The sequence below is a fragment of the Heterocephalus glaber genome, unplaced genomic scaffold (assembly GCF_053883595.1).
Source record: "Heterocephalus glaber isolate CG9 unplaced genomic scaffold, H.glaber_assembly_v1.0 deba00001472, whole genome shotgun sequence".
NCBI classification, from domain to species: domain Eukaryota; kingdom Metazoa; phylum Chordata; class Mammalia; order Rodentia; family Bathyergidae; genus Heterocephalus; species Heterocephalus glaber.
The window spans coordinates 14403180-14430519 of NW_028258315.1; the positions used below are offsets into that span (position 1 = coordinate 14403180).

At 43.8% G+C, this 27340-nt stretch overlaps 1 protein-coding gene across 2 annotated transcripts in view; it reads left to right on the top strand.

Moving 5' to 3' along the window:
- Positions 1 to 27340, top strand: part of Jarid2 (jumonji and AT-rich interaction domain containing 2) — a 253956-nt gene that overhangs the window by 41343 nt on the left and 185273 nt on the right. The window lies entirely within an intron of this gene.

Consider the following 27340-nt stretch of genomic DNA (forward strand, 5'->3'; position numbering starts at 1 on the left):
AGTGTGCAGCCTGAGCCGTGGCTTAGTAGCGGGGGCCGCCATGGCCTGCTCCGTGTATGTATACACTTTTTAAAGTACCATTTTTTCCCTTACATAGTAACAGGAACCACGGGACAGCAGAAGAATAATTATCCCTTATTTGCACTACCCCATGCAGTGTTCTCAATATTTTTGTTTTTTCTTTTTATAGATGTTTTTTTCCTCCATGGAAATACCTTTATTATCTTACTGTATATAGAACTTTGTTCTGTATAACCATTCCTTTATGTTGTTACATGTTTTTTTGTTGTTGTTACATGTTTTACCATGAGAGCAAATTAAACCCCACTTAGTATCATTTCTCCCCTCTCTGAGGCACAGCCTCTGGGTTTTCAGCATGAGTTATTCTTCAGTCTTCCTTGGGTTTGCCAGTTTGGTGTGACTAGTCTTATTTGAGTATGGAGTTTGTAATTTTTCATTCATAAGAGCAATTTCAGTAGGCATGTGATTTTCTTTTATTTTTTTCCTATTCACTGAATATCACCTGGCCCCGAACTCCCAGCGATCCTCCTGCCTCAGTATCTGGATTGCTGGGATCACAAGGGTGTGCCATCACGCCTAGCACAGAGACTTTAGATTGCTTTGAGTTTTGATTAGTTTGCTCCATTCTGACCACATTCTATGTATTAGTCTTTCTATTGTTTTCTTAAGAGGGACTCTCAGATGGGGGACTCTCTGGTCAGTCGAACTGCATGTCCTAAAGCCTCATGGTGTATGTTGCCAAACAGTTCACCAGAAAAGGCACCCTGCTGCTCCCCTGTGAGGCTGAGCATGTTTGTCTCACTACAGCGTCCAAGGGCTCACTGTAATTTCAATTTTTAATACTTCTTAAACTCAAGGTAGGACACCATCTTAGTAAGATTTCCACACATACATGGTTAGTATTAATAAATCTGATGCATCCACCTTGGGCTACCATTGGCCATTTTTGTGTGTGGTACCGGGGATTAAACTTGGGTCCTTGCGCTTGCACAGCAGGCAGCAAAACCACCGAGCTAAATCCCTGGCCCTCCCATTGGCCATTTTTGAGCTTTGAAAAGTTGGCTTTTTTTTTTTTGGTACTATGGATTGAACTCAGAACCTTGTGTTTGTGAGGCAGGCACAGTGCCACTGAGCTACATGCCCGGCCTGAAAAGTTGGCTTTTTCAAAACCTGTCTCCCTAAAATTAAGAAAGCTGCCCAGTTGGCAGTATCCTTTGCAATTCCTTCCTTCCACCTGAGTGTGCCCTGCGGCGTGCAGTGTGTGGAGGCCCTGCGGGAAGGTGGTGTTCCTCTCTCCGTGGATCTGACTGACACTAGCATCGTGTGAAGGACGATACAAGTTAAGTTCAGGGGCTGGGTTAGAGAAGGAGGGTCCAGAGATACAGTGCAGGTAGAGAGGAGGAGAGAAGGCACTGCCTGAGCAGCGCATTGATGTGCAAATTGGCTGGAGGGGAGGTCAACATGTGTCATGGGGGAGGTGAGGCTGGAGAGGTAGAACTTGTTCTTGGGAGTGACAAGGGGCAGTGAGGCGTGTGGAGTTGCCGGTGCACATCCCTGATGGGAGGTGGCTTCAGTGTGAGGGTCTCTACCTGACCTTTGCTGATAGGGCTAAAGGGCCGGACCTGGGGACATCTGGGAGCTTGGGACAGAGGGATGATCCTGTTTTAGGGGAAGGGTGTATAATGAGTCAAGAGAACTTTCTCTCTTTTTTGGAGTAATACTATATTTCTTCTTTTTTGGTACTGAGGATCAAACTTGGGTCCTTGCGCTTGCGCAGCAGGCGGCGAAACCACTGAGCTAAATCCCTGACCCAATACTATAGTTCTTGAAAGAGGACATGTATAAATTTTTTTTGAGGATTTAGATGACCTAAGAGCTCCACAGTGCTCCTTCGTCCCTTTTGCCTGATGAAAATATTTTACTGCTGTACAAGGATCATTGGTGTGACCTGGTGTATTGTTTTTGATGTTAGTAGTAAGATTTGAAGAAACACAGTACTGTATTGTAGGAACATTTTAAATGAAAATTAGTTAATTTTTAAACAATAGTTATTTTACTGTGCCTTTTAGGTGTATATGGTATAATCAGTCTATCTCATAAACTAGAGGTATGAAATTTGATCTGACTTTTTCTTTAACAATGGTGTGACCCCTCCATCATGGAAAGGAGGTAATACTGCGGGCAGATGGCTAGATTCTTTTTTTGGGGGGGGTTACTGGGGATCGAACTCTGGATTGAACTCCAGGCAGGCGCTGGAACCTCTGAACTAAATCCCCATCCAGGTTCTTCTTTTTAAAAAAAAAATTTTTTTTTTTAGCAAGGTGCCTACCATTGAACCCAAGGCCTTGAGTGTTCTAGGTGTGCACCCCCCCCCCGCCCCCGAGCTACACCCCAGCTTCTGCATAGGGTTTTATAGTAGGAAACAATGCACAGTAAACAGAAACGTACAAAAGAAAGACCACATGCAACATATAAGTCATGATACCAAAACCATACCCAAAAAAGGACCATTTGCAATGATAATTTCTTCTGCCTCTTTTTAATCCAAAAAGAAGTTTCCCTTTGTCTTGAAAACAACCCCCCCCCCCCCGGAAAAAGGAAAAAAGAAGCCACAAAAAACCAGTGCCTTCTCAGTAACATTTTTATAAGTGGCTTAGTCAGTAACTTTTTTTACTCATTTGAAGTAAGTGAAATTTCTTATTATTCTTGGCGTAATTCCTGGTATAAGTTTCTGCTCTTGGGCATTTGTAGTGTGCATTCTAATGAAATAATTTTACAGTATTTGAGCTTGAAAGTTTTGCTATAGAAGATGGCAGCGGCAAATCAGTATAAATAGTGATGCTCTATTCTCTGCATCCCTCAGAGTCCCTGGTAGCATTTCTTTCCTCCTTTTGTAAGAAGTATTTTTTGGTTCTTACTTCATTGATGGTATTTTCAAACCTGATCTCTTTTTTAAAGTTGCAAATTGAAAAGAGGTACCTAAATATTAACTATATTATATTTATATGATTGTGTTCTTTCTTCTTTTCTCTTCTTCTCCACTTTGTCAGTTTTTGGCTTCTGTGACAAAATACCTAACATAATCAGCTTTTAAGGAGAAAAGGTTTATTTTGCCTCACTACCTCAGAGGTCACAGCCCGCCATTGCTTGGCCCTGTGGTTTGGGCCTGTGGTGAGGCAGTCAGTCTTGCAGGTGGGGTAAGAGTAAGGAGGCTTGTTTCACCTCAGAGCAGCTGGGAAGCAGACAGATGGGAACGATGTTCCTTCTCCCAGTGACCTAACCTCTTGCCACTAGGCCTCGCCTCCTAAGGGTTCCACCGCCTCTCCATAGTCTACAGGTTGGGCCTTTGGGGAATAGCACAGACCCAAATGATTGCACCCCTGTGTCCTCCCATATGTATACAGAGTCCGCCAAAAAATGCACACACACTTCAAGAAAAGAAGAACTTTAAATTGAGGTATCATGAGATTAATACAAGGCACCTTTGGCCTCTACAATTACAAGAGGTGCTCAAAGTGGTGGCCATCAGCTCCCAGACATTTATTAGTATGGCGAACTGCTGCTTGGGTAACCTCGGTCACTGAGATTGCTGCACATGCTTTTCAGTTTCTTCTCTAAGGGCTGGCAGTGTGTAGTGGGTTTTCTGCCACATACTGTATGACATCCTTTAGGGTCCCCCGTTCGAGGGTAACACCATCTGTTGAAAAAAAAAATCATACTATTTTTCGTTTCCTGATGTGTGTATACACTTTTTGGTGAACTCTGTGTGTGTATATAAATTTGAACCATTTGAGAATAAGTTGCAGACATAATTTCCCTTTATCCTCAAATACTTCATTGTACATTCCTACAATTAAGAATATTTTCTGACAGTGTTACAGTGCAGTTAATGGTGAGGAGGTGCATATGGGGGCTCTGTGAGCTGGTACCTGTGTCCCTGCAGCACACCTCAATCATCTGTCAAGCCCTCCTCACTTTGTGACACAGCAAGATGTTCGGTGCTTACCTTCTGTCTTCCCAGGCTTTTCTGTATCTTGATCATTTTATTTTATTTTATTTTATTTATTTTTTTGGTACCGGGGATCAAACTCGGGACCTTGTGCTTGTGAGGCAGGCGGCAGAACCACTGAGCTAAATCCCCGGCCCCATCATTTTATTTTTATTTATTTTTTTGGTACTGGGGATGGAACTCAGGACCTTGGACTTGTGAGGTAGGTGTGGTGCCACTGAGCTTTATGGTTTTTGAAGCTGTTGTAAATGGTCTTTGTTTCTTGAATTTCATTTCCCGTTTTGGTTTGCATTGTAGTCCTCAGGCCACCTTGAGGTTGGCTTTTGCCATACCTTGGCTTTCTGTTCATCTCCATCTCTGAAGTGTTGTTCACTCTGTTTCGAGTGACATGGTGCTTGCTTCTCAGAATTCCTCCAGCACTTCCAGGCTGTCAGTAGTCTAAGGCTTCTCCATAGGTGTGCTGTCACCTACATTTTTTTGTTTCCGGTGCTGGGCTTGGAACCCAGGTGCCTCTTCTGCAATACACAACACCCCAGCCCTTCCATCTAGATGTTTTCAGGTGTCACCTGCTCTTCCTCTTCTTCAGCTTTTGTAAGTCTCATTGTTTGCCAGGACTCCTTCCCCATACAGTGCATGGGTCTTAATAGGGCTGTTTGGCCCCCACTCACCAGCGTAGGTCTCCTTTCCCTTTTCCCAGGCACTCAGTGGCAGATCGTAATGCTCTTGGAAGCTCTCTTGGAGTTCTTTTCAGAATCCTGAACACCCAAGTCCTGGCAGTCTTACTGAACTGTCAGGTGGCAGGTGGGCAGAAACAAACAAATACAGTATTGTGTTAATTTAGTGAACCTCATAGTTTCCCTACAGAAGTATCAGGTTCATATTTTACTTTTGAAAAAAGTACCATGTCTGTAGTATAGAAAATACAGAAAGTAGGAAAGACATGTTGTTGGCATTCTGGCACACACCCGCAATCCCAGCTGAGGCTGAGGAACACAGGTTTGAGGCCATCCTGGGCAACATGGTGAGACCCTGTCTCCAAAAAAAGAAAAAGGCCAAAGGAGTAAAGTGCTTTTGCAGTGATCCAAATAGATCTAAGATGATTGAATCAGATTTACAGTGTAATACCCTTTCCTTAAAGGGCTCTCCTCAGGAAGTGTAGCAGACACCAAGTAACCAGGACTTTTTAAGGAGCTTATCTAGCCTTTGCTGGGTAACTGGCAGGGGATAGTGATAGTGATGCAGTCAGAACGTTTGAAAAGTAGTTCAAGCCAGTCCCCACCATCTTATTAATTATCTTTAATATATTTCTTCTCAGGGCTCCCCTTTTTCCTGGGTTTGTACCGTCTTTATTGAAAGAAGAGTGTTTTCATAAGAAATACAGTAACGAGGGTTTTTTTGTTAGATAATTTGCAATCCAATCTTAGTTCTGCTGAGGTTCTTAAGAGCTTACTCTCACAAGGCAAACTTGAAATTCCATAGGTTTCTGGAGCTGTTCTGTTAACATTTTGTTATTTTGTTTTGTTTTTTTGGTACCGGAGATCGAACTTGAGACTGTGCACTTGTGCGGCAGGCGCCGGAACCACTGAGCTGAATCCCCGGCCCTTCATTTGTTATTTTGTACAGTTGAAAGCTGAAAGGGTTAGGATAATTGCCCTTTTCAGTGTCTGTGATCTGCAGAAAATTTTCATATTTTAACCCTCTCAAATCAGTATAGTTTCCATTTTTAAAAGTGAACGTTTATGTATTTTAAAAATAAAAGCACTCTCCTTTCCTCTCCTCCAATAAAGAGCCTCACCAGAAGCATGGAATGAGTGAAGATAGTGTGGGGTATCTCCAAGTGTGTCATGAGAAATGATTATTTTGGGGGATGAGTGGAAGAGAGAGGATGCTTCGATGGTCAGGTAATTTGGAGGTGCGACCTAGTGCATACACATGAACTCACCCCAAGGAAAGGAGCTTAGCCACACTAGCTATTTGCCAAACATAGTTGACCTGTGACTAGTGAGCGGGCCAGTTTTAGAGGGGACCAGGACATTTTGTTGAATGCTAACTTTTTGCCATGGACTCTTCTGCTTTATCTCATAAGTTCTTCCCCACCCAGCTCTCAGAAGTAGGTTTCATCCCTTTTCTGTAGTAGGAATTTGAAGTTTGGAAAAGGTGTGGAGCTGACATTTGAACCTAGGATGGCCTATGCTGAGAGCAGCTACGTTTCCACTCAGCGAGGCCTGTATGAGAAAATGAGAGCAAGCCACCCAGCTCTGCCCCAACTGGTGGCTGGTGTCTCAGTTCTCTTTCTCCACTGCACTGTGATGTGGGGGACACCCAGATGGCCTGGTGCAGTTCCCAGGGCAATCTCACTTGGCCGGGAGTTACTGAGGCAGCTGCTGAATGTTTCCTCACTTCAAAGAGGTGGGCGTGGGTGTGGGTGAGTGAGAGAAGATATCTAGCGTTGCATCATTTTTTCTGTTTGATCTGCTTGCCTTGTGGATAATTTTGTCTCCTCTTACTACTTTGCCCACTGTCCACGAAGAGAATGGATGCCCTGTCTGGCCTGTGATAGCATCTCAGTCCTGTGGCTATGCTTCTGGTTATCTGCTGAATAAACTGATGGGTCTCCTCTAACTCCCAAAATGTACTGATGTCTGCATTCTTCTATGAGCCACAGACACGGAATTCTAGAAGGGCCTGAAACACGGTCTCTGATTGGTTCAGTACTCGTGCGGAAAGTCACTGACCCTAGAGTGTATTTCTTTCTTTCTTTCTTTTTTTTTTTTTTTTTTTGGTACCCTGGACTCGGGACCTTATGCTTGCAAGGCAGGCGCCGGAACCACTGAACTAAATCCCCGGCCCCCAAGAGTGTATTTCTTTATCCCTCCAATTAGGGTTGGAGTGCCGTGGAATGGTTAGTAATGTGTGGGCCAGAGTCTGCTGGGAACGTTTTCAGCATGTAGGTTGGATGAGTGTTTTGTACCTTTCCTTTCATGAGCATTTGACAAGCTCTGCTTAAAGAGTAATATGAAAGGCCTGATCTGAACCACGCTTTCAGAGATAGTGCGTGAGTTTGCTACTTCCATAAAGGTGCACAGTATGCAAGGGGGAGAAGGGAGGGAAGAAGGACCTGGGAGCAGAAAGGGTCTACTGTGATTGGGTAAGTGATAGTTAAGCTTCATTGTGTGGGAGCCTCTGGGCCTGGGTACTTTCCCTTCTCATCTTGAGCTTCCTGAGATACTGCTTTTGCTCTGAGTTTATTCAAAGCAATAAACTGTGCCCGTAATTTATAAGCTTACAGGGCGTTCTTTCACTGCTTGCAACCAGGAGAGTAATGACAACATTTAGAATTTCAGACTGCTCATTTTGGACCCTTTTTGTTTCAAGTTATGAATGAAATTTATGAGCCGATCGCTGGATGGTGGATCCTGTTTGCAAAGCCCAGTGCCCAGGTGTTGTCAGGGCTGCTGTGTGTGCGATTGTATGTGTGTGTGAGGGCGGGTGGAGAAGTGCAGTGGGCCATCCTTTTTTTAAAATCCATGATATTTAGAAAGTTTTTAGGGATCCAGTAACCAGGGCTCTTGTTGTTGTACAAAACTTGAATTCTTTTTTTTTGGTAGCAGGGATTGAACTTGCGAGGCAGGAGGCGGAACCACTGAGCTAAATCCCCAGCCCCAAAACTTGAATTCTTAAGTGAAAACTTTTAACAGAAAGAGTAGGATATGCAGACTCTATCAGTGACAGACTCCTCGATTGTCAGTCACTTGGCAGCTGTTTAATGGGTGAGTTTTGGTAGTCAGGAAGCAAATGTATTGGGGTGAGAAGATTCAGAGTATATAAGACCTTGTTAAGATCTCGTTATGTAGTCTCTCTAAACCAGACACTCAGAGGGCATTTAAACATTTAAAGCAGTGCATAAGTAACTGGGTTTTCAGTAACCATTTCTGAAATTGCTGTAATTACTGAAATCCCAGGTCTTTAAAAATTCCAGAGGAACAGCGGAGACCACATGAAGAGGAATAGCTATAAAATGATAGGGTGTGACCCAAGTTAGCAAATTAGAACTTGAGCTCTTTTCACTTTAAAACATTTTTCTTTTTTTCAGACAGAGTTGAGAGTATTAGTGGAACTTTAATGCATTCACAAATGATACCTTTTTAATCATGGGCATTTCATGTTCTGTCACGAGTCCTACACATTTTGGCTTGAAATTAGTTGTTAGTGTGTTGCTTAGATGGTACTGAATCTTGCTTATGCCTTTATTTTCCTCTATCCCTCTCACTCAGGTCTCATCTGAGTGACGGGAAGAGACATTTGCTTGTTGACAGTGGAGGCTGAATTACCCTCATGGATAATTGCAAGCCGTCTCCCGTTATGCTAGTGTAACATTAAGTGGGTACCATTGGCCACATGCTCTTTTATGGAACTAACTCCATAGTAAGTCCTTAAAAGTAGCATGTGTGGGATGATTCAGTTCTCTTCCCTATAGTGGTTTGGTATAAAGAATGAATGCAAATTTGAATCAGGAAATGGGCCTACTCTGCTGCTGTATTGGTGAACACGATTTATTTTTAGCCAGAGAAGGAACTGTCTGGTTTAGTGACTTTGATTGTAATAAGGAAAGAGAATAACTTATTCTTTGGAGCCTGAAAGTTTTTTGATTGATCCAGAGTATTAGTGTTGATGAGTTGGACACTGGAACGTGTCTTTGGTCACCCATGACTTAAGAAAAAGTTTATCCCCAAAGAGGAAGAAAATTGCTCCTTGGACAGAGAGGAAAAGGTAATACCTTTTGATCTCTCTTCGTGCAAGGTGCTGATTCATGATCTCCAAATTCTTCATTTCACAGTGATTATAACGGTGTTATGTGTACTGAAGGGAGCCTTTTTTTTTTTTTTGGCTGTGGTGTGGTAGCAAGTGCTGTGCCACTGAGCCACATCCTATTTATTTTCTCTTATCCATGTTTTGATAGTTTTGTTCATTTGCATGGTGATCACTTTTACTGACATTGTTTTACATATCTGGAACAGTGCTGTGTTTTGTCCAAGATGAACATCTTCATTAATACATATTTATTGCGATCGCAGGATATTTGGTGGTTATCTTTCAGAATGAGCAAAGCTTAATATTAAGCAGTTAAAGTACTGTACAAGTGTTTTCACTAAGTTTGAAGTTAGGATAGCAGAGAAATGTATGCCTTATGGTGATAGACTACTAGCAGCTGGTTCCTTTTCCTCCTTACCTGCACTTTCTTTCAGGTGCAAGGTACAATTGTGCCTTACAGCACATGCGTCTGAAACGTGAACACACACAGGAACCACCTGCAGATCTCGTGCAGTTTGGGATAGGCCCCAGAGTCTTCATTTCAAGCAAGCCCCCAGAAGATACTCATGCACCCCACCTGCAATCCGAGGCCCGTGGCCCGTGACCCATTGGCTCACGTCACGTGCAAGGCTATTGAACACCTGGGGCTGCTTCTGCTGCGGATGTTTCCTCTTTTAAGGAGCTTTTATCTAAAGGGTTATGTTCTCTAGAGTCTGATAGTTCTGTTTGCTTTCTAATAATTTATTGGAAGCAGTACTTAAAATGCTGCCCTCTTTCCTCAGCCAAAAGACACCTAATTCGAGAAGAATTTTGCCCTTCATTAAAATAGTTTAGGGAATGTTTCCAGTATCAGATGACAGTGGTGTTTCAGGTGTGGAAATTGCTGCTTGAATTAGTAATATTAGGTGCCTTCTTTTTTAGTTTGCCTGGCTGTAAGCTTAGTAAGAGGTAATCTTGAAACTAGTACTAAACTGAGGGCATAATTTAGTGTTTAAGAGCACTGGGCTCAAACCTCCTCAACTAATGTAAATTCTGGGACTCTAGGCAAGTTGCTTATGTTCTCTGTGCCTCAGTTTCTTCAGAGATGATTACAGTACATTTCCCGATGGGCTGCTTCGGGGAGCCATGGAAGTGATGAATGTCAGGTGTGGGCAGACATTCCTGGAGTGCGTGCAGGAGGTTGGCTTCTCCCCGTGATGCTCGGAGCCTCCCACCGTCCCTTTTGCTCCCTCCTGGAACTGGTGGAAGAGAGTGGATGTAGTTGACTGATCATCCCCAATATAATGTGGGTAGACTACACCTGTACACTTTGGTAATACCTGGGAGAGCTGATAAGAACTTTTAGAGGATTCCAAACCTCCCCAAAGCCTTTCCCAGTCTGCCGAGTTGCAGATCCCGTGAAGAAGCCAAGGAGCCATCGAGTGGGTTTACAGCCAGCATCAAAGGCCCATCACAGACACCCATTCTAGATGAGTAATGCTTTATTTTCGATCTTTGCACTATGGCCTTTGTCCCGCTGACCTTTTAATCATCTCTTTTAAAAAATCAATCAAATATTTATTGAATTGAATGTTTCCTTGTAGGCTTTAAAACCTACCCACAGGCTGTCCTGTGGCTCTTTGGGATTTCTGTCCTGCATCTGAGCACAAAGCAGGCCTGGCTAATTCATTCTTAGATTATGGCCCTGAGCTGAGCTGCCCAGGTTGGGTGTGTGGGGGGAATCCAGTTGCTGGGTTGTGGTGGTGATTTCTCACTGTGGACAGAATGGCTGAGAGGCTGTTTCCACCAGGCTTCTCATCTCTTTATTAGTCCTTTGCAGCTGATGAATTCCAGTAGTGGCCGAACTTTTCAAACCTGCTTGGGGACACCACAGCCCAGTTCCCCTTCTCAAGGACTGGAGAGGGGAGCCCAGTAGGAGCCAGCACAAGTCTGGGGTTTTGTTGGACAGGGTTTCTTGCCTGCATTTGGCAGCTGGAAAATGAGCCATATATATATATTTTTTCTGTGAGACATGGTCTTGCTATGTAGTTCAGGCTGGCCTTGAACTGGTGGCAGTCCTCCTGCCTTAGCTTCCTAAGTGCTGAGATTACAGGTGTGTGCCACCATGCTCGCTTTGGATGTTAAGTTATGAAGAAGGCTTTTTATTAGCTCTGGCACAGCACCTGCCTCGCAAGCACAAGGTCCTGAGTTCAATCCCCAGTGCCAACAAAACAAAACAAAAACACCCATTGAGGCGGGGCATTTAGCTCAGTGGTTCCGGTATCTACCTTGAAAGCACAAGGTCCTGAGTTCGATCCCTTGTACCAAAAAAACCCAAAACGAAACGAAAACCAAACCAAACCATTGAAGAGTCTTGTTAAAATGTATTCCCCCCCCGCCCGTGTATACCACTCAGTTTGTAAAATGCACAGAGAGCAGCTAGGTCTGGGCTGATCCCAGGAGAACAGGGTGCAGAAGTAGTGCTGGCCCTGTCCAGTTCTGTCACCCAGCTCTGGAGGGAGACAGACCTCACTCTGTGTAGCTGCTCCCAAACTGCCGATGCCTTAGGTTGTTTTCACCGTGCTTAGTTCCATTCTTCATCATCTTTTCCTGCGGCGTAGCTCGGTTCAGTGATAAAGTTGTTTTCCTTCTCGGGTGCTGTGCTTCTCTTCTTGTTTCCGTCTGTGGATGTGTTGAGGTTCCAGTGAGTGTGGAATTTTCGTGTGTGAGTAAAGCACCTTATTTCCCCCAAGACCGCAGGCCTGCATTCTGAGCAACAGGGAGAAGCACAGGTTGTTCACTGAAAAATGGCTGAAGGGGTCTTACTGGTTCTGAGCTTTGATTTTCCCAAGCTTCTGTGGAGTCCAGTCCCAGTGCCTATTTCATTGCTGACATGTTTTTTTTTGGTACCGGGGATCGAACTCAGGTCCTTGCAGCAGGTGTCGAAACCACTGAGCTAAATCCCTGGCCCTGCTGACATGTTGTTTGTGAGAGACTTACCTAACTTTTCTAATGAAGGCCTATGAATGACCTGGACAGTGCAGGTATGGATTTGTCAGGGAATACATCCCTTTAGGGCAATGATGGCGAAGCTTTTAGAGCTTTCAGTGATAACAAACAGCCCACTGTGGCTGAGGGCCAGAGGTTCACTACCGTTGCTGGGGTATTTGTTATATGCATTATGTTGTACATTCACACATTATTTTGAACTTCTAAGGTGTTTTCTGATGTTCACTACTGTGGGTTTGGCGAAAATTTTTAAAAGCCAAAGAAGAATTCCATTTACACTTGTTGTGGGACACCCGTGTCCTTTTCTGTTTTTTCTCCCTAGTCCTGAGAATTGAACTTGGAGCCTTTGGACTGAGGTATATCCTTGGCCTCTTCTATAATTTTTTTTGTATTGAGGATCGAACTTAGGACCTTGCGCTTTCGAGGCAGGTGGCGGTGGAACCACTGAGCTAAATCCCCAGCCCTCTTCTACAATTTTTTATTTGTGACAGTCTTTCCCAGTTACTAAGTTGCCCAGGCTGGACTCAAACTTGTGATCCTCCTGCCTCAGCCTCCCTCAGTGCTAGGATGACAGGCGTGCACCACTACATTCGGCTTTTTCTAAATGTCAGGTTTTTAGAAGCTGTATCAGGAGTTTCTGAGGCTTAAAGTTTTCTGGGGTTTCTGTTGGCAGTTAAGTTCAATTTTTAGTGGTGTCAGGTCACATGTGACAGATCCTCCTTCACAGGTGGGTTGTTGAGAAGGACAGTCATGTGGCTTGACCTGATGAAATCCTCTTTGGAGTTGAGTACACGAACCCCAGCAGCAGAAACCAGAAAACTTTGGGATTCCCTCTCACCAGCCACAGCCATGAGAGCTCTGCACTGGTTGTTGGGTTGACATATTTTATAAGTATGATACTGTTTAGTTCAAATTCTGTGGAAAGGGAGAGAACTTCTGTCTTTTTGAACTTATTTTCAGGAATTAAAAAAAAAATCTTTTGAGCTTTTATTTAAACAAACTGAACACACCTGTTTAATCAGCTCCTAGATTAAAGAAACCTTATCAGCCCCTCCCTGGAGCTGTCTTCAATAGCACAGATTAGGTTTGGATTATTTTTGGCTTTTAAACAGGTGTGGGGTGACTTTTCACTAGAGGAGAGAACAGAATATGTACAAGGAGCCCAAGAATAAAGCGCAAGGTAGGGAAGATTAGCAGGGGAACTTTCTTCCTGACCTCCTCCTTAGCCTTTGAAATTTAAGCAAATGTTTCCTTGCCTTTGTTTGTAGCATATTGCCATTAAGGAGTACATTCAGGCTTGGAAGTTTGTTGCCTCCTGCCTGGGAAGATGATTTTTGCTTAAAAACGTGACTCACCCACCAGGAAATTTGGTCCATTTTTGGGATTGGAGGTTTTAGAAAAGTGACTGGTGGATCTTTTGTGACGATGTACTTCCATCAAGAAAATTTCAGTTTTAAGGGGAGAAATTTTGTAGAGTTTTATATTCAACTAGGTTCTCCCTTTAATTATGTAATTAGGTTAATTTTAGATTGATTACTGAATAAATCTAATCAGAAATAGGCTCATAGATTTGCTAGGACAGCAGAGCCTGGTTTGACTTAATTTGCAGAGTTCATTATAGTGCATAATTCACCAGGCCCAAGAAATTCAGACCCCCAGCCACTGTAGTTTAAAACTTAATTTATTTTCTCTGGAGCCAGTCAAGTGACAGCCAAAACCAGCTTTGGCGAAGCTACAGAGCCTGACTTGGTTTTCCTCATTCAGACCTGGAGTTTCAATTCTAATGTTGAGTCATAGCACGGTTGGTGACTGCGTATTTTGATTTTTTTTCTAGTTCTTTGAAGGGGCACTGAGAAGGGCAAGCATCTCCCTGCCATTCCCCTTAGCAATTTTGTAGTCAACTTCCTTAATCCTGTCCTCCTCTTCTCAGTATCACTCTGAATGGTCTGGTTTGGGAACCCAACTCACATTGTATCTCTGAGGGAATGCATTCTGAGCTTTAAATTACTGACTTTTACCATTTTTTTTTTGTTTTGTTTTTTCTTTTTGGTACCGGGGATCGAACTCGGGTCCTTGTGAAATTGCTGACTTTTAGTGGGTGGACTGAGGTTAGTTCTCATGGGAAATTGAACCCAGGGCCTTCACATTGAGCTACATTCCTAGCCCATTTTATTTTAATTTTTTATTTTGAGGTACAATCTCACTAAGTCACCCAAGGCTGAGGTTGACTTTGCTTGTACTGTATCTTTAAAAAAAGCCTCTTCACCACTCCCTGCTTAATGTTCTGCATATTATCACGGTCTTCCTCATGGTTAAGTACACTGGGGGTAACACTGGTAGTGTTAGGTGTCTGTAGTTATGTGGCATTTCCTATGTACCTCAGGCATTGTACATACTGGACTCATTGCATCCGTGTTCTAAGCATGCATGTGAGGATGGTACTATTAATATTAACCCCATACTAGAGATAAGGAGACAGAAGCCAGTGGGGCCAAAATCATGATCTGGCTCCAGAGCTTTATTTTTAGCCATCAATAACTTGATGTTAAGCTGGGCTCAGTGTCACACTCCTCAATACCAGCTACTTGGGAGACTGAGGCAGGAGGATTGTAGGTTCAAGGCCAGCTTGGGCAGTTTAGTGAGACCCTGTCTCAAAAGGTCCTGGGGTTTGTTGCTCCATAGTAGAGAGCTTGGCGCAGCATGCGTGAGGCCCTGGGTTCAATCTGCAGTATCAAGAAATGAAACAAACCCCCCCAGAAACTTGATGTTGGCATTTTGCTAATCCCAGCCTCTTTAAAGCTCTTTCGAGCTTTTCAAGGAGAGGTGAGGATATTGCTTTCTTCATTCCTTTACTTCCCTTTAAGTTCTTTAGAAGAATCTTCTAGATGCTGTATTTACATGTAAATGTTAGTAAAAATCCTAGACAAGAGGTAATCCTGTTTTCTCTCCTGTGGTTAAATACAGTGATTGTTGATCTATTGAATTTCTTCCTTCCTTAAAATTACAAATTGGACAATTATAGCAAGTAGGAGTTGGCATTAGCATCATCTGCTTTTAGAGAAATCTTATCTTTGTTACTGAGAGCCATAAAGCTGCTAGGCTAAGCCAGACCCTCGTTTTGAAACGACAGTATAACATGTTACCTGCTGTACTCACTGATGAAAGCCAGCATTTAATTCACCATTGCTTTTTACCCGATTGGTGAAATTGGCCTTCTCATAGGCATTCTGTGAGCTGTGAATATGCTGTGTGCTTGGGCAGTACCCAGGCTAATGTAGGGACATTTAAACCTGATTTTTCTTGAATTTAACTTGAAGAGTGCAGTGGGGAGTTTTCCTGGAGGGTTGAAACGGTAGTTGTTGAACATAAGTGACCTTTGTGGTTGACTGGCTGACCTTCCTGTGGAACTGTTTCTCAGTATCTTTCCCCTGCCAGGAATTCTTCCTGCCTCAGCCTGAATAGTTAAAGCAACGTGCAAGATGGACGGACACTGGACAGGTCTTTAGGAAAATTCCACTCTTGGTGCATTTAACTCACAGAGAGCCATTTTATACCTCCCCCTCTTGGTTCGGTTTTGTCCTCAGAAGTAACTAAATGGGCTTATTATTGTGTACTCTAGGCCATGTTTCTTCTGATTCTGTCAGTATCCTTAAAGGATGGACCGGGGGCCTCCATATGCACCATACCTAGTGTGGTGCTTTGCATACCACTTCACCTGGCAACCCTGCATTTATTTCTGTATGGCCATAGGATATAGAGCAAATGTATTTCACTGTGTATCACGGTGAAAAGTTCTAACCAATAGGGGATTGGTTAAATGAGGGAACATCTGTTCCGTGCAATCAGGAAAATGATATGGTAGCAGGAATACTGAATGACATCATGTACAAGAAGTGATTAAAAAATGGAGTATTTACATTTAAAAAACTATTACAGTAAAAGACATTACCAAGAACGAGGGGGAAAGTGTGTTCAAAGTGAGGGATGATATTTTGAGGTGGATTGATGGCAGTGTGTCTTTCACTATAATACAATTTTAAACATTTGCCAGGTGTGGTGGTGGACACCTGTAATCCCAGTACTAGGGAGGCCGAGGTAGGAGGATCACTGTTAATGTGACACCACCATGCCTACAAAGTTGTACGTTTGCTCAGGAAAAGTACTGAAAGAATATATACTGAAATCAGCAGTGGTAGGGCTGGGGTATATAGCTCAGTGGTAGGGGACTTGCTTAGCATGTGCAAGATCCTGAGTTTGAACTTCACCTCTTTCCCCCCAATCAACAGTGTTTATCTCTGTGTAGTCCAGATAGTTTTATTGTGATTTGTTCATCTGAGAAATACTCATTGATCTATCTACAGTGAGCGTACTGAATGCTGGACACTCACTGGTGACCAGGAGCTATTACCCTATTACATAGGTAAGTACAGGAGCATGGCTGTAGTAGTAGTATTTAGGGTCTTATGGCCACAGCTGGGAGACAAGTGATTTCTCCTGAGGGATGAAGATGACTTTCTGCTTTCTGTATGTCACAGTGTATGTAGACACAGGACAGGAATTAGCTAGGTGAAGACGGGGTTTGGTAGCAGGTGTTCCAGAGCCATGTACGAGGCCCAGAGGTGAGAAGGGAGGCAGGGATGCTCTGGAGATAAGGCTTCTCAATATTTTCCACAATAAACTTGCATTACTTTCACTTATGAAGAGATTTAGAGTTTTCTTCCAAAGCAGGAAGTCTGAGAAGCAGTGGGAAATTAGAACTGGCTTTGCAGCAGTGGACGTGGACTCATGATGAAATTAAGGCAAGGGAAGCCCTCCCAGGCTGACCCGGTGCGCTGGGGCTGGGTGTCTCCGAAAGAGATGAATTCCACATAGCTAATTTAATTTCCAGAGCTGCTGCGCAAATGCCTTTTCCTCCTGCTACAGGTTAGAGCAAATCATGCATGTGATTTATGTAAAACTACTTGAATATTAGGTTATATCAAAACATGGCAGAGGAGTCACTGTAAAAATAATGCTGCCTGCCATGGCCACTTTGCAGAATAAAATGAAAATCGGTTTTCTTTACAAATGACGAGTTTGGGAGGAAAACACTGTTGGACCTACCACTTGTAGATATCTTGAGCAGACCATCGCCTCTTACACTGTCCTACGCAAGACAGGAGCGGTGAGGCAGCACAATGGCCAACTGCCTGGGCTTCCTGTGTCTGCCGCGGTTCTCGGCCGCGTTCCTATCTGCATTTCTTTCGGGGTAGGTCTGTGAAGAAGCACATGCTCTTACCCCCAAAATTTTTTGCAGGTATAAAAACAGAATGGGCTTGAAGTCTTAAGATCTCCTACAAAATAGAATTTCAATCTCCACAATCACCACCCCTGGCCTCTGGGATTGCCCTCACTGTAGGGGCAAGTTGAGATTTGTTTTATTTATTTTTTTGCTTGTTTTTTTTTTTTTTTTTTTTGAGACAGGGTCTTACTCTGCAGTTAGGCTGGCCTTGGACTCACTATGTAGCCTAGAGTGGCCTTGGATCACATAGTGATCCTCCTGCCTCAGCCTCCCAAGTGCTGGGACTATAGGCATAAGCCACCACACGCAACTCTGGAAGTTGAGAATCTTGGATGCAACTGCTGTAAATCAATTTCCAGAACTGAGCTGACCTCCGATTGTGGCTGATTCCAACTCAGGGAATTAATTCTGATTTTCATTGCCCTGCTTTTACTGCTTGGTGACTCTGCATGACCACCTGCCCACAGTTCCTTTGCCCTTGTAGAGTTGTAGAGGACTCTATCCTTGGAGATAGAGTTCAGTGGACATTTTTTTTTTTTTTTGGTCCTGGGGCTTGAACTCGGGACCTTGCACTTTCGAGGCAGGCAGTGGAACCACTGAGCGAAATCCCTGCCCCTTAGTGTACATTCTTTAGGGTGGTTCCTATAACATCTATGTAATCAGTCACAAGCTGTTGTGTTCTGAAACCCTTCCATGGTGCAGCATTGACTGGGGCTGCTTAGAAGAAGTGGGATGTGACGTCAGGGATTCAGCCTTCACTCCTACAAGTAACCTCCCCTGAGGTGTGCCTGTCACCAGCTCGGCCCCCTGCCGAGCCCTTGATAGAGACTGGGACTGGAGGGCCATCCCTGATGTGTGTTTGCATTGACAGAGGTCTGAAAACTTGTGAACAAGAAATACTGTGTGGGGTTTGTTTTTTTTTGCCTAAGGCAAAAGCAAATTTGTAACACCAACAATAAATAATTCTGATTCACTTTGCCCAGAAATGAAGCTAGGATTTCCCCCATCCCCGCCTTCTAAAGCTAAAAATCTATTTTTCCTTTAAATGTCCTAAGCCCTGAAAGGCAGTTTATAAAAAAACTTTAACTATTTCCTTAATAAGTCTTTTTTAGCAGCATGGAACTTGGGAAAATTTCCACATTTGGACCAGGTTCCTGAATTGTATTGCCAAAGGTGTGGCTCTTGGCATTGACTTGTATTCACTTTGGGATGGCTGCTTTCCAGGGAGATCAGTTTAACTTAACAAATGGTCAGAGCTCAATGTACCTTTGTGCTCCTTCCTCTTAGAATTTTTTTTTTGTAGGTCGTTCTAGGTTTAAAAAAAATTCGGTATGTTGAACTATATAATTTACGTACCATCTCAGGTGTACGGTTTGGTGACTTCACTTCTGCCTACACCTGGGTGTCGCCAGCCTATCCAGAGAAGCAGTGCTTGTAACACCCTAGGAAGCGCTCTTGTGTCCTGTAGCTGTCAGTCCTGTTCCCCTCCCTCCTTTCTGTCCCTGGCCAGCACTGCCCTGATTTCGAGTGCCATAGGTTAGTTTCGGTTACTGCAAAAGTTGATGCAAATAGGAGCGTTCATTTGTCTAGATGGCTTTGCGTTTTTTGTTTTTTTTTCTTTGTTTTTTTGGCAGTATCGAGGATCGAACATGAGACCTTGTGCTTGGAAGGCAGGCGCGGCGCCACTGATCTAAATCCCTGGCCCGCTTTGTTTTTTGATATTAAAAAAATCCACACTTTGTGTATCAACAGTTCATTGATTTTCTTTTATGGTTGAGTAGTGTTCTTTCCTCTCTGTGTCTTCCTTTGATTTTATGTCTATCTTTCTCTCTCTTCCTGGCATGGTCCTTTTATTATTTTGCAATTGGGCATTAAAGCAAATTTAATCTTTCACACTACAGAAGGAGCAGAGTAATTGGAGAAATGATTAGCCAGGTTCCATCCTCAACCATACATCCCATTTCCCCATATTAGGGGGAAAAAAACTTCAGCAAACACACCCAGGTCTTGTTCATGCAGAACACTGGAGTTAGACTCAGTTCAGTATCTTTCCCTTAAACTGGGTTGCAGGCTTCATTTCCAGAGTGCCTTCCACAAAGTTTGTGGGTTCTTTATGAGACAGGGTCTCACCAAGTTGCCCAGTCTGGCCTCAGCCTTCTGAATAGCTAGGAGTATAGGCCTGCACCATGGTGCGTGGCTCCACGGGTTTTTGTTAATGTTGCTTGCTTTTAAACTTAAGTCTTCCTGGAAGCAGCCTACCAGGGACAGTGGTGCGAGTCTGTAATCCTAGCACCTGGGTGACTGAGGCAGGAGGATTGCAAATTTGAGCCCAGCTTGGGCAGTTTAGTAAAACTTCATCTCAGAAGTAAAAGAAAAGGGTTGAGGATGAAGCTTAGTGCAAAGGTTGTAGGTTCAATTCCCAGTATGGGGGGAAGAAAATTCAATGCTATTAAAAGATTGCAGTGGTGGTTTTTTGTGTATTGCAGAGTTAGGCGATGGAACTGTACCCTGCGTCTTTACCTCCTTTTGATGGATACAGTGTGCTGACTCAACTGATTTATGGGGTTGATAAGGAAACACAAAATGTCTAATAATCTCTGCTAATGCTGTTTTCATTGATTGGAAATTCCCATTCTGTTGGATGTGTGTGTCTGACTCTGCACACGTTAATGTCTGATTTTCTTATTGTATGACAAAAATGCTGTGTTGAGAACAACTATCTTGTCTGTGCCAGCACCATGTGCCCCATGAGAAATGCTAGGGACTGCAACATAGTTGTTTAGTGTGTCCACAATGCAGCCGCCCCCCGGCCTTCTTGAACTCACTCTGTATCCCAGGCCAAACCTCCCACGTGTAGATTCCTCCTGCCTCAGCCTCCTGGGTGCTGGGATCACACACACTCTGCTAGGGACATAGCTCTTGTATTGATTTTTCTTCATGGGCAACTTCCTGTTTTTGAAGAGAGCCAGCTTTTCTGGGAAATTTGCTGTCGATTTCAGACATGAGTCACAAGCTGCTCAGATCTAAGCATGCAGACATGGGTGCTGTGGCAGAATGCTGGGAACTCTGTGGAGTTGGGAGCCGCATCTGGTGAATTAGCAGTGTGATGTACAAACTGAAACACAGTGTGTTTTTCTCCTGTGGCACTACTAGTTCTTTGACTTGCAAATCCGTACAAGAACAGGAAGTCTTGGTGGAAACACTCTAGGCTGATACTTAGAAGCTTGTTGATTTACTGCATTTGAAGAACCAAATACCGTCGGGTCCCCATTTGTCTGTGGAGAGTTAGCTCCAAGACCACCAGTGGACACCGAGAACTTCAATAGTCTTAATCTCTCTCTCTCTCTCTCTCTCTCTCTCTCTCTCTCTCTCTCTCTCTCTCTCTCTCTCTCTCTCTCTTCCTCTCTCTCTCTCTCTTCCTCCCTCTCTCTCTCTCTCTCTTCCTCTCTCCTCTCTCCTCTCTCTCTCTCTCTCGGAGAAGTTAGACATTATCTTTGGCCCATTTCTCCTCAGATGGCCTTAAGCCCTCTGCTAGTCCCTGGCTGCCCAGAAATCCTCATGGAGGTGCCACTTTTCCCTCCTAGTCATTTGAGAGTATTGCATTTGGATCCAAGGTCGCAGGTGTCACAGGGAAAGGCCCTCCATTCTTGTAGGTGTGAATCTAGTGTGGCTGTTGGCAGGTGAGGTTGAGGAATGGACCTAAGGTCACCCAGGAGTGAGCGCCAGAGGCTGCACTCTTTCGCAGGTCCCCCCATGGCCCCCAGCATGGCCCAGATATTTTCCTGCTCATGTGCTCTCCTGCTAGTACAGCTAACAGTGGCCTTCAATTTATAGCACTGACCAGTACTGCAGATACCTTGTTTGAAGTGACTTGCTTCTGTTTTTCTCTGTTAGAATATAAACTTGGTGTGAGGAGCCTTTTGCTCTTGCTCATAGATTGACCAGAAGGAAGCACCCGAAGTGGTGCCTGGCACAGGGTACTTAGTATTTATTGGAGAAATGAACAAACACGCTATTTTGAAATTTGTTGTGGAAAAGATTCTTCAAGGCAGGGCTTTAATTGAATAAATGACACTGGGAGCTGGCGCTACACTGTAGGGGATGTCACTCCTCAGTCTTGGTGTAGAGAGGCCACGAGACCATGAAAGGTGTGGTTGAGGTCTCTTGGAGTGGAAGAGCAGAAGCTTGAATTTGGGAAATACTGATGACCACCCCTGAAATATAACAGAGGTGTGGATGGACCCTGCAGGTAAAGTTAGGGGACTGTGAAATGAACAGGCAGTAATAATTAGTGAATGGTTATCAGTTGCTTTGATGATTACTGGTTTCTAGATCACTTTGGTAAAACAAAGAAATGCACATTTATCGGCCTAGATTGGTTGTGTCTGCCACTGTAGAAAAATCTTTGCACAGGAGAGAAAAGAGCAATAGGCTTTTCTTTTCAAAAAACTATGTAATAGAAACATGTCTCAACTCTTCTTTCTGGCAGAATCAATACACTTAAACACGATGAAACATTGTTTCTATGAGAGGCTGGCTAGTAGGCAATCTGCAGGGCTTGCGAGGCTGAACCGGAGAGCTGTGGCCTTGGGAATGCTGTTTGACCTCATCGTGGACTCACAAGGTCAATGCCCTGCTTTCCTCAAGTGTACCGTCTGGTCTGGCCCCTCAAGATCATAAGAAAGCTAGCGTGACTTGTTGCCTCATCCAGCAGCTGCAGTCCCACGCTTAGTGTCTCAGCTTAGTGTCTCATCGTGGGAATTGTAGGAGAGTGAAGCCAGGTGTTTGTTTTAACCCATGAAACTCCATGTTCAGGAGCTGTCATGTACCTAGAGCGTGGCCAGAATACCTTCACAGCTGGGATGGGGCATGGCCACAGAAACGAGATGTCTTCAGCTACTTCATGTCACTGTAGACTACCATCCCCTAGAAACAGCAGTTGTCCCGAATTACCTCCAGTGAGTGAACTTTCTGCCCAGTTCCTCCTCAGACTTTCTCTAATTCAGTTTTGTGGTTCAGTGTGATCCTGTAATCAGGATTGGGAAAGTATACCAGTAAAGCAGGTCCTGTAGTTAGTGCTAGCAGGGCCCAGTGTCAGCATCTGCTATTACTGAGTTTATTATAAGTTTCTTCCGGTTTTCAAATCTATGAAAGAAGAAAGCTATCCTTTTAAAATTAATCCTCTTTCTGTCTACACATGGATTCCCCTGGGACTGAGGGCATACACTGGTGCCAGGATTAGAACACAGATAATTAACACACATCCTGCTTCCATTTAGTTTCCTCCCACAATACTACAGCCGGGGACCTTTATAGTTTGGTTTCTATAAAGGTGCCTGCTTGCTCATGCTTGTGCCTCAGATTAGATTGTCATCCAGCAGCAGTACTTTATAAAGAAGACGGTTCTTTGCTGAAGATAGTTGTATTCCCTATTCTTTGTGCTGCCTAAGTGAACACATTTCTTTTTAAGTAAACTCATTTTAGACCATTCATGCCAATAAGTGGTAGAAAAGCTGGAGAACTGCATTTCCGCTGTTTACAATGTGAAAACAGGTAGTACAGAAGCTCCGCGTGTTTTATTGCATTCAGGACAGCTGGGTGAAAGAAAGGCAGAGAGGGGCCAACGTAGGTCAGTTTCTATTATAAAGCATCTGAAATTGTCCTCTGATTACAGCCATCAGAAAATGAGGAAATAATCTTATCTGTCTTGGCATGCCATCAATTTCTTTAATGGCGTTTCACAGAACCATGAAACTGGGAAGACTTGGGCAAGAGAATGGTTCAAGTTGTGCACCTTGAGTTCCAGGGTCAACTCTCTCGCTCTCTGTGATGACCTTGAGCCAGTCATGCAGGCAGCGGTACCACAATTTCCTTAGGTACAAAAAGCAGCCAAGAGTGGTGCCTTAGTCATGGGGTTGCTGTGGAGTTTCAGTGAATATATTTCAGTCTGAGGAGTTCCTGAAGATACTGTTAAGTATTGGTTGTGATTTTATACTTCCTTGCCCTATAAGTGATTTATAATTAGAAATAGTACTGTTGCATGCATTTAGTTTGATTCTATCAGTTTAGCAATGGTATTGTTACTAATTCAGAAATAATTTCTTTCTGTCCTTGTGTGAAATCTCCTTGAGAAGGGAGTAGGACATAGCTTTCAGACAAGTTCAAAAATCTTATCTGTGAGATACAGAGACACTGTTATTGACATGTCAGGCTTTCTTCTTTCTGTTTTTCATGAAAACCTGTTTCATCTAAGATAATAGTTTAACTTCCCAAGGGTGATTATGGTTTACTGTAACTCTGGGGATCATTTAAAGGTGATATATGGATTTGCAGGTAGAGATACACTTTTTGAAACCGGAAGCATTTAGCAAACGTTGTGGTGAGAGTAATTTCCCCCAAAACTCCCTAGGCTTTTCTGGGGGGGGGGGAGGGGTGCTGGGGCTGGAACTCAAGGCCTTGTGCATGCTAAGCATGTACTCTCCCACTGTGTCCTATGCTCTACCTCCCTACCCCGAGATCTTTACCTTTGTAGCATACCTGGAATTTTTCTCCTGAACTTCTGTTTGGCTTAAGAGATTAGTAGTGGTTACTTTCCCCCAAGTTATCTTAGTGCTTACCTTGTAACTAGTGGTCCATAATTCCAACCAGAATTCAGAGTCCCTAAAGCGAAGTGTTGGCTCAAGGATAGGTATTTTAGTTGAATTAATTTTTCTTGTTGAATTTCTAGTGGTGAAAAGCCTTGGCTGCCTGGGTATTTGTTCTAGCTCTCCACCTCTCATCCTTAGGAGAGCTGTACTTGTGGAGTGGGGTTGTTGCATTGATTGCATAAAGCAGGTGTGTTTCAGAGCTGGCTGAGGGTAGATTGGGGAGGTGAAGATTCCCTATTCAGGATTGGTCTTTTGAATTCCTGATGCCCCAGACAGAGTGTCTGTATTTATGCTTTCTTCATCCATCCACCCACCCACCCATGTATGTATGTATCTATGTACCTGTGGTTTTTCTGTGCTGCCCAGGCTCCTGCCTCTGAACTCCTGCCTCCCAAATAGCTGGGATTACTGGTGTGAGCCACCAGGCCCAGTTTATGCCTCCCTTCTTCTGCCATGTTTTTGTGGACCAGGAGAGAACTTCCAAGTAAGCCAGAGTCAAGCCTGCTTTCTCCAGCATTGGGATTTGCGGACAGTGCTGGGCTTTCACCATGGTTCCCCCATTCCCATAAAGTGGCTGCCGCAGCTGTGAGAGCACAGATGATTCAGTAGACCTGGGAGATCAAGTGGAAATAGCCACCAAATTCAGCCTGAAGGGAAGGACTGGGAGGAAGGAATCAGGTGTGCTCCCAGGCTGCTGCTTCCCGGAAGTGACCTCTCAAAGGTGACCGAGATGCCTGCAGGAAGCAGGCAGGGTTTTGTCTTTTGGTACCTGCAACAGTTTACAAATCCAGCAAGAAGTTTCAGCTTTGTTCATTGTTGATTGGTTGTTGCTGCCACCTGTCTACAACAAGAGAAGCTCACTTTGCTCCTCAGCTCTCCAGCTACACTCGGCAGGGACACAAGGCCTGGAACGCACAGGCTCTTGTCCGGACCATCACCAAGGGCACCCCCCCAATCCTGTCTTATCCCAAGGCATCCTAGAGGGTGTCATTTGGGGCAGGCTTAATTCATTGGTGTGACTTTGTAGGGCTGGCCTGCCCTGCTTAAATATTTTCTGGAACAGAGACAAGGGTGGAAAAGGTAACAAAAACATCTTGGGATTCTTGCATTGCTCAGGATGTTATAAACAGTAAGTGCTGCCTTTGATCTTGGAGGGTGGTTGGGGTAGGCAAGGAAGGGGGGGGTGGTAGTTACTGAGAAGAGAGCTGGAGCCAGGCAGCCGGAGTGGCCTGTCCATGGGCTGCTCTGAACCCAAGTGGAGAGAAGCTCTGAGGTTCCCACTAATTTCTGTTTTCTTTGCTGTGGTTGGCTTTATTAAAAGGGCATAAGGAGGAAATAGCCTAGATGTTCAGATTAGTTTTCCAGGGTTGGTGGAGGGGGGTAGGTAAGAGAAAATCATGTCAGGGAACGTGTAGCTAGCTTCTTGGCTTCCTTGGAGGAGAGGCTATACTTATCATAGCATCATTACAGGAAATAATACTGGAGACGAAATGTGAAATATTATATCTCCCAACCTGTTAACTGTATGATACGCCGAGTTCTTGTTCTCTGGAAATTGAAGAATGAGTCCTAGGAACAAAAGAGGTTAAAGTAGGAAGATATTTCTTGATAGGAAAGCTCTTGAGGGGCAGGAGGGGTACCCGAGTAGGTACCCCGGGAACCCCTTTACAGAGGAGTTTTGTAGGGTGAAACCCACGTAGGTACAACATGGGCCACAGCCGTGAACATCCAGTAAGGTTGCAAGTGCAGTCACTCAGTAACGGGGGTCCACTTGGGAAGCAAGTCACGTAACACCACCGGGGTGGCTGATGTCTATCCAGACGTCATTAGGCCCAGTGTTTGGTCTTTGGGGAAGTATGCAGGTCTGGTCATCTTGTCTTTATCTTGAGGCCTGGTTTTCAGCCGATGTGTCTGTGGCGAAGCTGTGGTGTGTTTCACCTTTGTCCTGACCCTCTGGAGGACCTAGCCCTATCTGACTGCCTAGAATATGTCTACCTAGCCCATCTGTCGATAATAGCATGATTAGGATATTATAAAGACATCCTTGATAACTCAGGCCCAGATGTTTCTGCTTTTTCAACACCAGAAGGTTCCATGTGGACGGACCAGGGAGGGGCTGTTCCTTGAGCATAATTGAAAGGAGGCCTCTGACTGTCCTTCCTTCTTAGGCCCCCTTTTCTGGTCTGCGGTTCTGCACCAGTTGGCCATTAGGTGTGTGAGTAAGATGGATGATCAGTCTGTGGTTTCTACACCAAAATTAGGAAATGAGGGAATAGCAGGCAAAGTTTAACCCAAGATGGCCCTTGAACTTTCTGTGATGAAAAACTACCTCATCAATGGGTGCAAATTATGTAAATTCACCACAGTCATCAAGCTTTCTGTTTCACTGGATCATTTACCTTTTGATTTCAGAGAAGTTCAGCCCCCTGGCTCATATCTGAATGGGAGTAAGCCCTGGGGTATTTGTCATACGCTGGTTAGGGTGTGCATAGATGTAAATATGGGCTGGTAATTTTAGCTTGACCCAGCTATCTTAGTAGAACCTGGTTAATTTTGGCTCCCTAGTTCCTTCTATTGTCTCGGATTGTTTTTTCAGTATGTTGCAGATATTAGAATTTTGTTACTGGTCACCTTTTCAGCGCTGTGAGCCCAGTAGCTTCTACTCTGGTGGGGATCTGCATCCAGGGAAAGCCGAGTGAAAACTAGACTGCTTGTGATGAGACTGGGAAATGTGATGCTGTTTATTTTTCCTTCAAATTCCAAGACATAGTAGTTAATTAAGACACAGGTAAGGTTGTGGGTTGTGTGTGTAAGTAAAGCTAGGTTTAACCCTGTTTTTGTTCTCACAGTGACCTATTTAAGAGGATAAACCTTGAATTTAATTATGCAGTTCACAAAATGTATGGGCGAGATAGAGAAATACATTTAAAGAAACTCTGTGGTCTGTACTAATTCAGAACGGATTGATAGCTAGAAGGAGAGGTCCCATGATGTAAGAGGGTTGAAGTAGAGGGTGAAATGTTGGCTATTCATTATAAAGCGACTATATAAATGTGATTTGGAGGTTGTTTTGAAACCTACTGAGCTTTAAGCTCATCTGGCATTCATTACATACAATGCAGTTCTTAAACAAGATGAAACTGTATAGCTAATGACATAAAATGTTTCCTCCTTATCTAATCAGAAGTCTTTCTTGAGTAGCTAGATTAGATGTTATTCAGAAAGGATAATATGGGAAATAATTACTCTCTGTATTTCATTTGTAGAATTCACCATATGGTCTCTACATCAATAAAGAGTAGTTTATATTATTTTCAACGGGGGGCACACAGAATATGATACTCTGATTTGGTTCCTTAAACTCGCCTATGAAATTTGATCTTCAGTTTGCAGTGATTTTGTGGTATTGGTCCATTTGCCAACCTTGTTTTGGAGGGAGTTTTATGAAACTGTAGATTTTACATTTGGCAACAGGAGGCAATATAGATAATGAGTGAGATTGATTTATTCAGTATTTAATAGAAGATAGTATTTCGTAGTATGTTCTAAGCCAATCAAAAATGCCAGAAACACCAGACTTTT